At 42.7% G+C, this 14,983-nt stretch overlaps 1 non-coding gene across 1 annotated transcript; it reads left to right on the top strand.

The window, feature by feature from the left end:
• The first annotated feature begins 13,796 nt into the window (after window positions 1–13,796).
• Window positions 13,797–13,929, top strand: LOC113917575. The gene has a single exon (XR_003518284.1). It is a non-coding gene; the product is annotated as a small nucleolar RNA SNORA70 (small nucleolar RNA).
• Window positions 13,930–14,983: the final 1,054 nt, after the last annotated feature.

The following is a 14,983-nucleotide window of genomic DNA, read 5'->3' as shown; positions in this document are numbered from 1 at the left end:
CACAAAAGCATTAAGCAAAGTTGAGTTAAAGTTCTCCCAAAGATCAAAGAGATCACAATGTCAAAAAGATTAGGAGCAAATGTCAAATTAAGAATATCATTTCTCATCTTGCCAGAGATTTACCAAACAACTGAGAAACAGTCTAACAATATAAAGGCTAGCAAAATCCCATCAAACATCATTTGATAGGACCTTATACTCAGATTCTCTTCAAGTGTTGTCAAACTACCTGTTTGACACCAAAAATAGCAACCAAAGTATTCATTTTAGTTTCTTAGGTTTTTAAAAACTTAATGAGTAAAACAAATTTAATGAGTAAATAGACTTAATGAGTAAAACAAATTTCAATTATCTGTTCAAATTCTTAATGTATTCCTATGATGCCAAAAGAAAAAAATATGACACTAACTTCAATTGAACAGATTCGTTTAAAGGAAAAATAGCTCACATATAGATGCTGGGTTCAAATGAGCAATTCAGGTAGGTATCCTATGCATCTTTATTAAACTTAATAGTTGCAGGTTAAAAGTACTGTCCATGTTCCTTACTGATTCTTTCAGCATTAAAAAACACTACTTGGGGGCACCTGGGTGGCTCAGTTGGTTAAGCAACTGCCTTCGGCTCAGGTCATGATCCTGGAGTCCCGGGATCGAGTCCCGGGATCGAGTCCCGCATCGGGCTCCCTGCTCAGCGGGGAGTCTGCTTCTCCCTCTGACCCTCTTCCCCCTCGTGCTATCTCTCATTCTCTCTCTCTCAAATAAATAAATAAAATCTTTAAAAAAGAATAAAAAACACTACTTGGCATGAACTTTTGTGTTATACTAAAACAAAACAAAACAAAAAAAACCCTGATGATACGAACGACAGACATTATGTATAATGGAAATATCCCTGGGTTACTGGGTTTAGAGTTTAAAATGCCAGTTCCAATTTTGTCACTCGCTATATGACTTAGCAAATCAATTAAATCCTCAAAGTCTCAATATCCTTATCTATAAAATGAAATATCTGTTTTTTCTACCATAAAAGGTTTCTAGAAGTATCAAAGAAGATAATATATGTAAAAGGATTTGGAAGTAACACACCATAAAAATATCACGAATACTATTAAGTTGACCACTAATTTCATATTAGTATCAAAAGTAAGCATCAGCTGAAATTTAGAACATATCATTATCAATTTTCAGGGTTATACAGCCTACATAGGTCCTATAGTCAAATCAAAATGCAGCGATTGCATATTAAGTATGCAGTTCCTTGTCTGTTTTTGCTTTTTCTATTGCAAAGCTCTTAATAACAGCAAAACTGATAAGTACATGCCTTTGCACAGCCCCAAATCAAGTGTTCGATTTTTTCAATGCCTTTCATTTTTATTGGCAATGTATCAGAAAACACTGGGAAAGCTTTTCTCTATTTCTGTCTTTGGTACAAATAATTACGAAGGCAGAATTTCTTCATCAGCATTTATCTTTGTATGTTTTCAATAGCAAGGAAACCCACACTGTTATTCTGATTTTTAAATTTAATTTAACAATTCATAATTGATGCTCATTGAAAAAGATCAAAAGTAGGGTGTGATCTCTCCTTTCTTCTATAATAAATGGATGGTAAAGTGAATTTCCTCATTTGAGTATTAATGATAATTCAGAAAGGTAACATTAAAAGCAGAGCCATTTGCAAAGGGAATTAAAATAGATATGTTTTTAATCAGGTCTTATTTTCACACTGTGAGGAGCTCCTGTATTTAGCATGCTAGACATGCTCAAAGAGTTCAGTCATGCGCAATGGAAGCCCAGTTGGGGAAAGCATTTGAGCCTCAAACTCAGGCTTTGAATGCTAACCTAGCCAATACAGCAGATACATGAATATCAACATTTAAACAGGAGGACAGAATTGTTACCAGATATTTAACAAGAATTTGGTTACAAATCTAGTGACAAGCTATTAAAATTAAACTATTTCATGACAAAACATATACTTAAAATATAAGCACTTGTTCCTAAAGGCATCATATAAAAATACATTAACTAGCTCTAAAATGATCAAAGCCTACTTGACAACTCAACAATACAAATTCCTATTATTAGAATCAGTTTTTTTCAAAACAGTAGAAAATAAAACAGACAACACTGCTATATTATTCTCAGAGTGTTTGACATATTGTTAGTTTTGAGGGTCAACTGGTGAAAGAAAGACCAGTCCATTAAGATTTATTTTGATATAGAAGGCACAGTCTGGTGGAATTATATACATAAATTATCAGAACTTCAATCAACTGAACATTAGCCAGCTAGCCCTCTAAATCATACTTTCAACGAGCTAACGTTTCATAATCTATTTTACTATTAAACGCTCTAAGTAAGCTAAATAATTTATCCCACCTTGTTTTTAGTATTCCAGAAATGAATGTAATGGCTGGTAAACTTTTTTTTTTAATCAATTCTTATGTTTCTACCATTTTCTTGGAAAGTTGCTTAATTTTTTTTCCTCTGAGGAAATACTGCTAATGTACCTAATATTCAGAATTATGAATTTAATGTTTATGGCATTGGAAAAAAATGGACTATTTGCAAATACCTTAATCACAGCTGTGCCTATGTGGAAGAACTTAATTCTTTCTTAAATTTTAATTCTAATAAAGTTAACATACAGTGTTTCAGGTGTACAATATAGTGATTCAACAATTCTATACATTACTGAGTGCTCCTGTCCCCCTACCCACCTCCCCTGAAATTTAAAATTTTTATAAAGTTTTTATTCATCTATATTTTCTAAAAAATTTCCATGTATATTTTCTTTGGTTAACATATATTGCTTTTATAATTAGAAAAGTTTATAATAAAATGACTTTTGGAAGTCAACATCTGAGTTACTTTAAAGGTTGCCTTTAAAGGTTTAAAGCATCAACTCTGAAATGTTGATGCCGGACTATACTAAATCAACATATTTATGTTAAGGATCCCATGTGAACAAAATGTTATTCACTATGTTAATTCATATAGTTCATTCAACCTTTTAAACCTCTGTGGTTAATCCTCATGTGAGAAAAAACTTAACCTCTTCACTAGAAGTGATATACATTAACCAAAACACCCCATGTATAGCAGATGGTAACTTTTAAACATTAGAAAGTAAGCAGAATATAAATAAATAAGGCTACTGATTAATTCTGAGAACACTGTCAAAGTGTAGTTGATGGAATCTCAAAAACATTAATACCAAATAAAATGTTTAGTAACTTGCTACATATGTCTTGAAATTTTCAGGGTCATAAGTGCCCCGGCTCTGCTCTCGTTTGAAATAGAAAATTTAAAAAAAAAATTATTTATGTACTCATTTGAAATACGTTTTTAAAACTGTGTCCATCTTAACTCAATTATTGCTATTTAATAGTAATAGCTCTTTAAATCACATCACTGCCTCAATAATCTTCAGGATGGTAATAATTGCTAATTTTATATACTATTCCATAATTAGACACTTGAAACATTTTGGCGTAAAATAAAACCACACTATTTAAAGACTACATAAGACATGATGCCTTTCTGAATTAAATGCTGGAATTATTTTTAAGGCTTTAAAAAGTTAAATTTCAGTGTTTTGATAGAGGAGCTCATTGGATTTTTTCAGGCCATATACTACAAAAGTCATGAGAACCATTGCTTACACGTTTATTTGGAAGATACTTTGGCTGAAAAAAAAATGCCTCAGAATAACTCTCTTTGAGGACGCTAGATTAATTTAAAATGATTTCTCTAAGAAAACAGAACCATCAAGAATCATAACTAAAGATTTCACCGAATACTGTTAGCTGGTGAAGGGGCATGGTGGGATGAACTGATAAAAGGGTTCTGTGTTTTCCCCACAACAGCAGATAATTTAAACACACACACAAGCATAAACCTTTCACTTAAAAATTCACTCAAAAAAGTGGCTTCAAACCGGGATACTGTTCTTTCACAATTTTCAAACTTAAATATATCGTACCCCTTAAGATCAGTTTCCAGAGATTCTAATTATTGGACTGCACGTAAGAACTTTGTTTTTACGCCTATTTAAAATTTTTATAAAAAATACAAATAAATGTACAACTTTTCAAAAAAAAATCTGGCGTGCCTGGCTGGCTCAGTGGGTAGAGCATAGGACCCTTGATCTTGGCGTTGTGAGTTCAAGCCCCATTCTGGGTGGAGTTTACTGAAAAAAATGTTAATTATAAAACGTAACAAACACAAAAATTTTTCCCCTTATTTAGTGGTGTTATCCTTACTTTAGGGATTTTGACTTTGAAGACACTCATTAACCCTAATTTGTTAGGACAGAATCTCTAACCAAAATTCTGCCAATTCAAGGGATACTTGATCTGATCGTTTCCAAGCTTCAAATTATAGTCTTGTTAGCAGGGGGAGATTCTATTGCTTGCTAGTGCTTCAACAGCCTCTAGACAGCTTTTTATATTCTAAGAGTTCCTGTTAGGAATCTGGCACCAACTCAAAATTCCCACCAGGAAGAAAGATCTCCCTTCCTTAGGACCCACTGCGTGGCTCCGCCCAGAGCCTTGACCCGACCTGACCTCAGACTTTGCGTGGTCAATGGTGCGCTCGCACCTGCGGACAAGTTAGCACTGCCCAACAACTTCAGAGCCAAAATGCGGCTCGAGACCATAAAATGTCAAGTTGCAAGTGCCACGTCAGTCTTTAGGAGCCCCCACGGTGCCCTGTTCGCGAACAAGCTCCCTCTTTTAAACCTTGTATCTCTAAGGATCTGAAGGTACATGACAAGCTAAACGTATAGGAACGCTATTACTCCACCAGCGGAACGAAGGTCCTTCAAAAGAAAGGGGGCAAGGAAACAAAGCTCGGACTGGAGACCTGGCCGACCTCCATGCCCTGCCAAGGGAACCTTACTTAACCCTAACCTGCTGGATTTCATAAACGGGCTTGCATGGAAGTGGATTACATGACAAGTTAAAAGAGCTGGGGGGGGGGTGGCTTTTTTAAGAACCCACAACCCTGTCAGTAATTTCCCCCACACTCCTAAGAGGAAAGGAAAATAAAACCAAAGGCACCTTGAGAAAGAGTAAAAGCTGTTACTATGGTTACCACTCTCCAAGCTCAAGTCAGCCCAGGGAGACCAGGCTGTACGCCCAGGCCCTTCCTTTGTCCGCAGCCATACACCGAGGGCAAACCTAGCGGCCAGCCCCGCCAGCCCCAGCAGAGGCTTGCCTCGGCGACCCGGGGGCAGCGTTCCAAATAAAGGATGCCTTTATTTTGGCTTAGTGAGCAAGAACTGCAGGCAGCTCCTGACGGAAGCCAGCCCCGGCCACCACCCGGTCCTGCGGCCAGGGCTGTCTCTCCCCCCGACCCCCGTTTGGAGAAGGCTCCACCACACTGCGGGGACCCGATCCAGTCAGGAGCCCGACCAAACATGGCGCACGCAGGAGTGGAAGGGAGCCAACCAGACACAGCCCGACCTCATCCCTTTGGCACAAAGGGAAGGCTAAGCTCGAGGAAACCCCTCAAGAGGCTACAGTTCCCCCGAGTGGGAGCTGAGGAAACAGTGAGTAGGGCGCAACCGAGATGCTCAGATGCACTTCATGTCAAAGACGCTCCCGCAAGCAGCGCGGAGAACACAGGTCAGCAAAGACGACCTGCTGCGCAGGCGCGTGGAGCAACGATTCGAGCGCTTCAGTCCTGCCCCTCCCCCCCCTCGAAAAGCCAGGGGAGTTGCCCCAACGCGCTGGCGCAACGACGGAACGTGGGGGGAGGGGAGAAAAAAACCCTGTTCCCTTCATTGTGAGCGAACCGCCCCGCCCCGCCCCGCCCGGTGCGCGCGCACGTCCCACTCTCACACTTGCACGCGCGCGCGCCAAACTTGCCGCCCGATCCGGCGCGCATGCTCCGGGAGGGAGGCGGTGGCTGAGCCTACGGCTTTTTTGGTGTTTCCCTGAGAAGTTTCTGGAAAGACGGAGACCAAGGGAAGCTGGGGGATGGGGAGCGCAGGGAAGCAAGCGTTTGAGAGAAAGCGAAACATCCAAAACACACCGCCACCGTCCCGCGTCCATCCATCACGCCATGGCCAAAGCAAAGTCCAAGACCACCGAGACCCTCACGCCAGGGGAAAAAGCACGGGGACTGCAGCAGCCGCTCCCTCCTCTGCCTGTGCCTAGCCCCGAGGCCCCTGACCACGGGGAGAAGGGAGAGGGCAGGGGGAGCGATGAAAAACCTAAAAGGCTCACTGGAGGTTTACGTGGAGTGAAAGCCGACATCCGCTCTCTGGAGCTGCCCGCGCACTCGTGGGCCGCCCGTGGCTCTTCTCTGGCTCTCGAGCGTGGGCTCCGCATTGCGATTCTACGCGGCTACCGAAGTACTGGGCTGGGGCTCCTGAACCCGTTTCCTTAATTTCCCCTCGTTTGGGGGGTATCGTCCTTTGATATTCCCCCTTCCTGTCTTCACTTTGGTGGCCAAGAGCTAAAGCTGCGGGTGTGGAGACCCTAGGAAAGGGCTGCTCCCTCCCCGCGCCAGCCCGAGAAGCGCCTTAGGCGGGCAGGGGTCGCCCGTCTGTTGTGCGACGCTCAGTTCGCTCGGTTTTAGTCCCCTTAAGTGAGAGCCTCCGGCAGTGGGGCACCTTTGGAAGCGCAAAGGCAGCGCACGCACAAAGGCGCCGCCTCGTTTGCGGACTCGAGAAGCGGCCGACGCGGCGAGGGAAGGGCGGTGCGGCGGCGTGGGGCGCGAAGGCGCGCCGGTGCCCAAGGAGGGTCGCCCGGACGGCCACCCCGGGGAGGCCCGGGCGGGGGGGAGGGGCCCGCGGCGCCTTTTATTTCTCCGCCTGCGCCGGCTCTTGGCCTGGTGCGGCTGCCATTTTGTGGCGCGGCCGCCATTTCGCGGGGCCGAGGGGGCAGGGTGCCGGGGGAGGGGCGCGCGCTGCCGCGGCCGGCAGGGGGCGGGGCTGGCGACGGCGCCCAGGCGGCCCCCCAGCTGCGAAGGCGAGCGCGTCCTCTTTGTTCTTCGCCTCTGGGCTCGGCGCCGTCGTCCCGGAGGCGCGCCGGCATCGCGCTGCGTGTGACCCCGAACGGCAGCTGAGGGTCGTGTGCACAGTCTCAAATCCCTTCTGCCCTCTGAGCCCTTCCAACGCGGGGCTTCTCACCCCCGCCCTCGCTCTGTGAAGGGAGTGCATTTTATTTGGCCGTGCCCCGAACGCCACCGTGGGAAGCCGTAGTTCGCGCTGAGAAGGAAGGCGCTTTCTGCAGCCCTGTGCGGTGGGGGCCGCAGGTGGGCTTGGATGCCACTGCTTCGAACCGCAGTGGCGCTCTGCAAACAGAAAAAGGCCGAGCTTCGAGAGCTGGGAGACCCGACAAAGGTGCCGAGCACCAGCGTAATCGAGAGGTCGGGCTCTTTAAAAAAAAAAGAAAAGAAAAGAAAAAAGTGTCTTTGAAGTGCTGTCACCAGTAGAACTACCGAGATGTTGCTGTTCATTGGCTGGCTGCGAGGCACGCACTGCGCAACTGGTTTCTGATAGGTTTTATAGCCCATTATTTCGAGCTGAGCCATAAACTGGAACAATAGATTGGAATATTTTATTTCTGTCTGTTGAGAACATCTTCCATTTAACTTCTTTTTTAAGCCCTTTATGAGTATGTAAATAGCAAACTGACTCAAAATATTATGTGCCTTCCAGTGTCATTTCAAATCCTGAAAGAGCTATTTTTCTGATTTCAAGGGAATATTTAAATGTGAATCTTGGCAATTTAATGTTAACTTTGCGGCTGGAATCAACAAAGCCAGGAAATTCAAGAGTAATGCTGCTATATTTGTCTTCCAGCCTTGCTTTTTGTGCAAGGTATTTTTGTTTAACGTGGGTTGTTCCCCGCCCCCCCCCCCCCCTAAGTTTTGTTTTTCTTCACAGCAGCGTGAGTTCAAAACCGAGCCAGCCTTTTCTGGCTCAAGTCTTTTGGCGTTGCAGCTACAGTACGGTTTTTTCTCCCCCCTTACAATGTATAATTACAGGGGGTTGGTTATCTGTTTCAGTACTAGGGGAGTTAAGCTCATAATGATAGGATGAAAAGTTTAAAAAATGTATTTTTCAGTGAACAGATCAGGATTTGATCGCTTCCAGATGAAAGAAACATCTGAGGAGGGGCTGTTAGATCCCAAATTTTGTTTTCGTTTCAATTTGACTAAATCACTGCATGGAATTTTAATTTTTTATACACTATCTCAATATTCTATAAAGCGCAATATTGTATTTTTTTGGTATTGAGAGTTTATGAAAATAATGGTTTTGAAAATGCTTTTACTTTTTGCCTGCACAAACAAAATTAAGTAGTATGAAGCTATTCGTTTTATTGGGAATTAGGATAGATTATCCTAATAATGCAGACAAAACATCATGCCTTTACGAGCCAGGCAGTTAATTTAGAGAATGATTGTACAATCTTTCTTTCACTTTGTGCAGATGTAAAAGATCTATTTAACAATTCTAATTCCTAGAATTTGTTTTTACTTATAAACACCTTATTTCACACCTTTATTACACTTAATACTTAAAGTGCATCTTTTTTTTGTACAAAATATTTTGAATTTGTGTTTTCTGTAGGAGTAGGTGGTATTTAATTGCTTCTTGGCATTTTGGCTAAGATCAAGTGTAGAGTAGGTGGTATGTTGCACTGTTCACCTCTCCCTTATGACCAATGGCATGCATTTGCAAAACGAACAGAAATTGGGAAATTCCTCTCCCATCCTCATGTTGGCCTCAAAACATTTTCCAATTTCCTAAGCCAAAAAGCCCAAACGGTATTAAACAGGTGGACTTTAAACGTGCAGAGGGCCATGTTCAGATAAACAGATTCTGAATTACAGCAATCTCATGATCTGCCCTTGGAGTAAAAATGCTTTGTATGTAGTCCTGGGACTGGTTTCATTTTGTCAAACAATGCAGGACTAGAGAATTCCACGATCATCATTCCATTGTTCCTGTTTTTCTTTCTTTTTCAACTGTGCTTCTGAATTAATATGTACAATTTTGTGTTCCCTGAGAGAGAGTGGATGTTAACCAGAACCTTTTATTATACCAAGATCCTTCAGACAGCCAGGGCAGAATCTAAGCGGTATGTGCTAGGCCCCTTGGGCTTATTTTTTTGGCATTTGGTGTAGATTGTGTGCAGCTTTTCTAAACAATGTAGAAATACTGAAGATCTCTAACCATTGTTCCAGGAAAGGACAGCTTTTCACGCCAAATTCTAGCGTAGGAGGGAATTTAAAACAATAACCGTAATAACCTTTTCCTGGTAAGGATAAATAAGCTCTTTTAGAGACTAGTAATATGGGAAGTTCTTCAAAATATTTTTGGCAGCAGTGAAATACTCCCACATGCTGTAATCGTCTTCCCCTTTAAGGCAAAACTCAGAAATTCAGCATTTCAGAAGAATTGGAGTTCAAAGAACAAATCTTTGTAGCCAATAGTGTGTTTCTTAAAAAAATAGAAACACTTCTATGAAAATAAAAAAGACTCCTGGAACAATGCAACATTTGTCTTGCCAGAGTACAAATGGTCATCCCTATAACAAGATTCTATCCTGATAATTGTGCAGATTATATGAAACCTGTAGATTTATTGTTTTGGCATCATGGTTTAAATGGCCTGTATAGACATCAAAAAGACTTATAAAAAGTCAAGATCTTTATTACTTTATTTAACATAATTTTTGAGCATCAACTTTGTACCAAGTACTTAGGATATTATATCACTGAAGAAAGCAATCAGATCTCTGTTATGAAGTTTAACTGGCTTGGGGAGGTGGGTGCAGGGGTGGTGGTGGGAGGGGGAGAAGAGACAAATAAGGCTAGAAGCAGGGGCCCATAAGGAGGTTATTTTAGTAACCCAAGAGAAAGATAGAGGTGGCTTCAATGGCTAAGGGATCCTGGATATATTTTGAAGGTAAATCCAGAGGGCCTTGCTGATGGATTGAACATAGAGTTGACAAAGAGAGGCGTCAAAGATGAGCCTGAGGTATTTGACCTGAGCGACTAGAAAGATCGAGTTGCAATCAACTGAAATAGGGAACACTGGCTAGAACAGTTTTATGGAGGAATATTAAGAGCTCAGTTTTCAGTATGTTCAGTTTGAGGTATTAAGATGTTCAGATGGAGACATTAGGTAGGCTGCTGGATATGAGATCAGGAAGAAGTTCTGAAGATCTATATTTTTATGTATTATTTAGGAGATATACTGTATATGTATATTGTGTCTGTGGGACTGTGTGTGAGAGAGGGGGAGAGAGACAGCAAGCAAGACAGGGAAGGAGAGAGTTTGGGAGTTGTCAGCGTATGTGTGGAATTTGAAGTCTGAAACTGGATGACGTCACCAAGGGAAGTACGAAGGGAAAGAAAAAAAACAGGAAAGCCCTGGGGCACTTTCACACTTAAGAAAGAGGTCTCAGAAGTCAGGAACTCAGCAAAGCAACTAACTGAAGGAACAAAGGAGTTAGGGAGGAGGAAAACCCAGAGAGGGCAGTGTCCCGGAAGTCAGAGGAAGAAACTGCAGGAGGCGGGAGTGATCAATGTGACCAACTGTGGAAAACTGCCAAGAGGTTAAGATGAGGCAGGAGGACTGACTGTTGGAGCACCACAGAGGTCATTGGTGACCTTGACAAGAACAGCTGGGTGGAGCAGTGGGGCAAGAGCTTGACTGAACTAGATTGAAGAAAAAAATTAGTGAGTCTGGAGTCACTTTGGGAAAAATACTGCTGTAGACCTAGAGGGGAAGATGCCAGGGATGGTGAAGGTAGAAAGTTCATTCCATTTCAGAAAGCTCTTGGGTCAGCGCAAGAATCAGGAACTCAAAACCTTTAGGCTTCTGGAAGAATTATTATACCCTCAGGATATGGTCTGCTTCTAGCCTTGTTATCTGTTCCATAATGACATGAATAATACACAATATCTTTGGAAAAAGAATACTACCTTCCTATAAACGCTGCAAATTCTTTTTTTTATTTTTTATTATGTTCAGTTAGCCACTGTATAGTACATCATTAGTTGTTTTTTTTTTTCTAAAGATTTTATTATGTCAGAAGGAAAGCAGAAGCAGGGGGAGCAGCAGGCAGAGCCGGCAGAAGAGGCAGAGGGAGAAGCAGGCTCCCCACTGAACAGGGAGCCCAATGCGGGGATCCATCCCAGGACCCTGAGATCATGACCTGAGCTAAAGGCAGATGCTTAACCGACTGAGCCACCCAGGCGTCCCACATCATTAGTTTTTGACGTGGTGTTAACGATTCGTTAGTTATGTATAAACACCCCGTGCTCATCACAGTACATGTCCTCCTTAATACCCATCACCCTGTTACCCCCTCCCCCCACCCCCCTCCCCTCTGAAACCTTCAGTTTGTTTCCCAGGGTCCATAGTCTCTCATGGTTCATCTCCCTCTCTGATAAACTCTGCAAATTCTGAACTTGGAGTTTGGTCACTACTTGGAAGAATTTGGTCAGTAGGACAAAGAATCTAGCAGAGAGATTTTCCTGGAATTTATATAACCATCAGTGCTCACCAGCAGTCTGAGGTGATTCAGCCAGTCACGCAGTGCTTAGAGATGCAATAAAGCAGACTTTGCCCTGGTTTCTCAAGCGTGTACCCCCAGTAATCCCTGATGACTCTGCAGCTTTTGTTGGACTTCCTGTAAATGATGGCAAATTGACTCTGTCACAAGAATGGTAATGCCTTAAGAGTGAAGTGCCCCGATGTTTCCTTTCAGTAGGTTCCCCGCATCTGTCCTTTTGGAGCCTGCTCTAGTCACAGCAATCCCCAGTGAATGACAGTTAACCAAACTGGCTGTGTGCTTTATTTGAACTTACTTATCCTGGGTTTGAGCTCCACTATTAGAATCCTGTATACTGATAAATATAGATCAGTTAAAATTTTTATTTTCAATTGTATTACCTTATCATTTCTTAGAGGATCATGTGATAAAATACAGAGATAAAGTATTATGTGTATTTTATTCTGAAATATTTATGCTGAATAGTCATTGAAACCATCTCTATTTGGAAGTATTTATCAATTTGGGGCGCCTGGGTGGCTCAGTTGGATAAGCGTCTGCTTTCAGCTCAGGTCATGAGCCTGGGGTCCTGGGACCAAGCCCCTGAATAGGGTTCCCTGATCAGAGAGCCTGCTTCTCCCTCTCCCTCTGCTGCTCCCCCTGCTTGAACACTCTCTCTCTGTCAAATAAATAAATAAATAAAATCTTAAAATGGAAGTATTTCTTAATTTGGATGCAGCCTAGAATATTATATAGTTGTTTATATTTCCTAATACTCATGAAATGTTGCACTGGCTAGCTTATGTAGTCTTAAACTGTTTTTCCCTTGTCCCAGCACACACTGTGCTTCTATCCGGTCCCCTGATTTGTTCTGTAGTGATTCATTTGGGGGCTGAGGACGATGGTCTCCCTACAGCGGAATATCAGAATCCTAGGGCATTCTGGTACGTCTACCTTGTGGGACTTTCTCACACCTCCGGAAAATCACTGATGTAGAACTTAAGTATGGCTGAGGAACTAAAGGCCATTTCCTTCACAAACCAGTTAGTTGACTTGAGATTTATTTCCTACAGTATGAGGGCATCAGTTGTTGGCACAGAGGATATATCATGAATATTTGACTTCCTTGAGAGGTCCAAGAGTACCACATTTTTAAAAAGACATATCTCCTTTCTTCTTATTTACTTATTAGTAAGCTCTATGCCCGACATGGGGCTTGAACTCATAACCCTGAGAGAGATCAAGAGTCACGTGCTCAACCAAAGGGAGCCAGCCAGGCACCCCCATATCTCCTTTCCTATTTTGAGAAAGTATAGCATCTATTATATTGGAGAAATTGAAATTATTTGTACAAATATCATGGTGAATCTTGTTTTGTTTCTTTTTTAAAGATTTTATTTATTTATTAGAGAGCAAGCGAAAAAGAGCACGAGCAGTGGGGGGTGGGGAGGATGCAGAGGGGCAGAGAGAGAGGGAGAAGCAGACTCGCCTCTGAGCAGGTAGTCCAACGTGGGGCTTGATCCCAGGACACTGGGATCATGACCTGAGCCGAAGGCAGATGCTTAACTGACTGAACCACTCAGGCACCCCATGCTGGATGTTTCTTTTTTTTATTTTTTAAAGATTTTATTTATTTGACAGACAGACACAGCCAGAGAGGGAACACAAGCAGGTGGGAGAGGGAGAAACAGGCTTCCTGTGGAGCAGAGAGCCCGATGCAGGGCTCCATCCCAGGACCCTGAAATCATGACCTGAGCCAAAGGCAAATGCTTAACTACTGAGCCACCCAAGCACCCCCATGCTAGATGTTTCTAACCATTGGTTATAGTTCTACCTTTTGGAGAAAAACAGAACAAGTTTTTGGGTTTTTCGTTTTTCTTGACGAATCCTCTGAATAGTTGAATTTGTCTTTATTTTTTTTAAGATTTTATTTATTTATTTGGCAGAGAGAGAGAGCACAAGCCAGGTTGGGGTGGGGGGAGCGGCAGCCAGAGGGAGAGGGAGAAGCAGGCTCCCCGTTGAGCAGAGAGCACAATGTGGGGCTTAATTACACAACCCTGAGATCATGACCTGAGCCAAACCAAGAGTCAGATGCTTAACCAACTGAATCATCCAGGTGCCCCTACAATAGTTTTTTATAACCCTGCTTATACACAGTAAACAATTGATGTGGGCAGGAGAGTTTGACTGGATCCATGTTCTTAAGTAGGGGAGAACTGCATACAGGAAGGAACTGACTTTGGATAGGAGTATAAAATCGTTCATCTATCTGCAGCCAATTAAGCCGAATGTGCTCTTTCCCCATGGGGCCCAGTGTGCAATGGCTGCAAACAGTACCCTCCTTGGTAGTATATGCAGCCTGTTGCCTGTATGAGTTGCCTTAAGGGACCTTGGAGACAGGGACATTCATGTCTGACCTCATGCTATCCACAATCTAGGCCCCAGACAGGTATGCAGGTGCCTGTGGAAAGCCTCAGGACACAGTGACCAGGGCCCACATCGGCCAGGTCATCATGTCCATCTGTACCAACCTGCAGAACATGTGATTGAGCTACCAAGAAGCATGTGACTGAGACTCTAGGCAGGGCCAAGTTCAAGGTCCCTGGCCGCAGGCAGGAAGATCCACATCTTCAAGAAGTGTGGTTTTACTGCGTTTATTGTGAATGGATTTAAAGACATGGTGGCTGAAAAGCACATCCCAGGTGGCCATGGGGTCAAATACATCACTAATGGTGGCCCTCTGAACACACAGCATGCCCTGCACTCGTGAGAACTTCGGCACTGCCCTCTCCTTATTCATACCCATCAATAATCCTACTTCCTATTCAAAAATAATAGATGATAGATAAATGGTAGAGTTCATCTAGTGGAAAGCCAGAAGCCAGAATACATGGATGCAAATGCTGATGAGATGTAGTTGAATGAGTGTGTGTGAGAAATACCACTTATGCTAAGAGACAACATCAAGATACATAAGTTATCTGTGCTTCATTTTTCCAACTTAATATGAGACTGATGACACAGTACACTGGCCAAAGGTTTTGATTTACTCCCTATGTTCTTGGGCATGTCCCTTAAACGTTTTTGGCAGGATCTTTGTGTGGTTTATTTGCCACCGAATGGTCATTATCTAAAATAGTGCCTGGCAAACAATAGTTGCTCAATAAATATTCACTGAATTCATTTTAGGAATTATCTATTAAACATCTACACTACCATGTGTAGATATTTAATATCCCACAGGGTTGTTTTGAAGATCCAATAAAAGCAGAGAACGGCTGTAAAAGTGCTTTGTCATTTGAGAAAAGCTATTCACATCGGATGTGTTTATGATCAGAAGAGTTAGGATAAAGTCCACCGAGTTTTTTGACTCCTTAAATGAGAAATATACAAATGTGGAAACATGGTCATTGTTACTTAGACTTTTTTTCCCCCCTCAGAGGGATATATCAAAAC

This window comes from Zalophus californianus, chromosome 4, assembly GCF_009762305.2.
Source record: "Zalophus californianus isolate mZalCal1 chromosome 4, mZalCal1.pri.v2, whole genome shotgun sequence".
Taxonomy (NCBI): domain Eukaryota; kingdom Metazoa; phylum Chordata; class Mammalia; order Carnivora; family Otariidae; genus Zalophus; species Zalophus californianus.
Note: the sequence above shows the minus strand (reverse complement) of the source record. Positions and strands in the feature narration are given on the sequence as shown.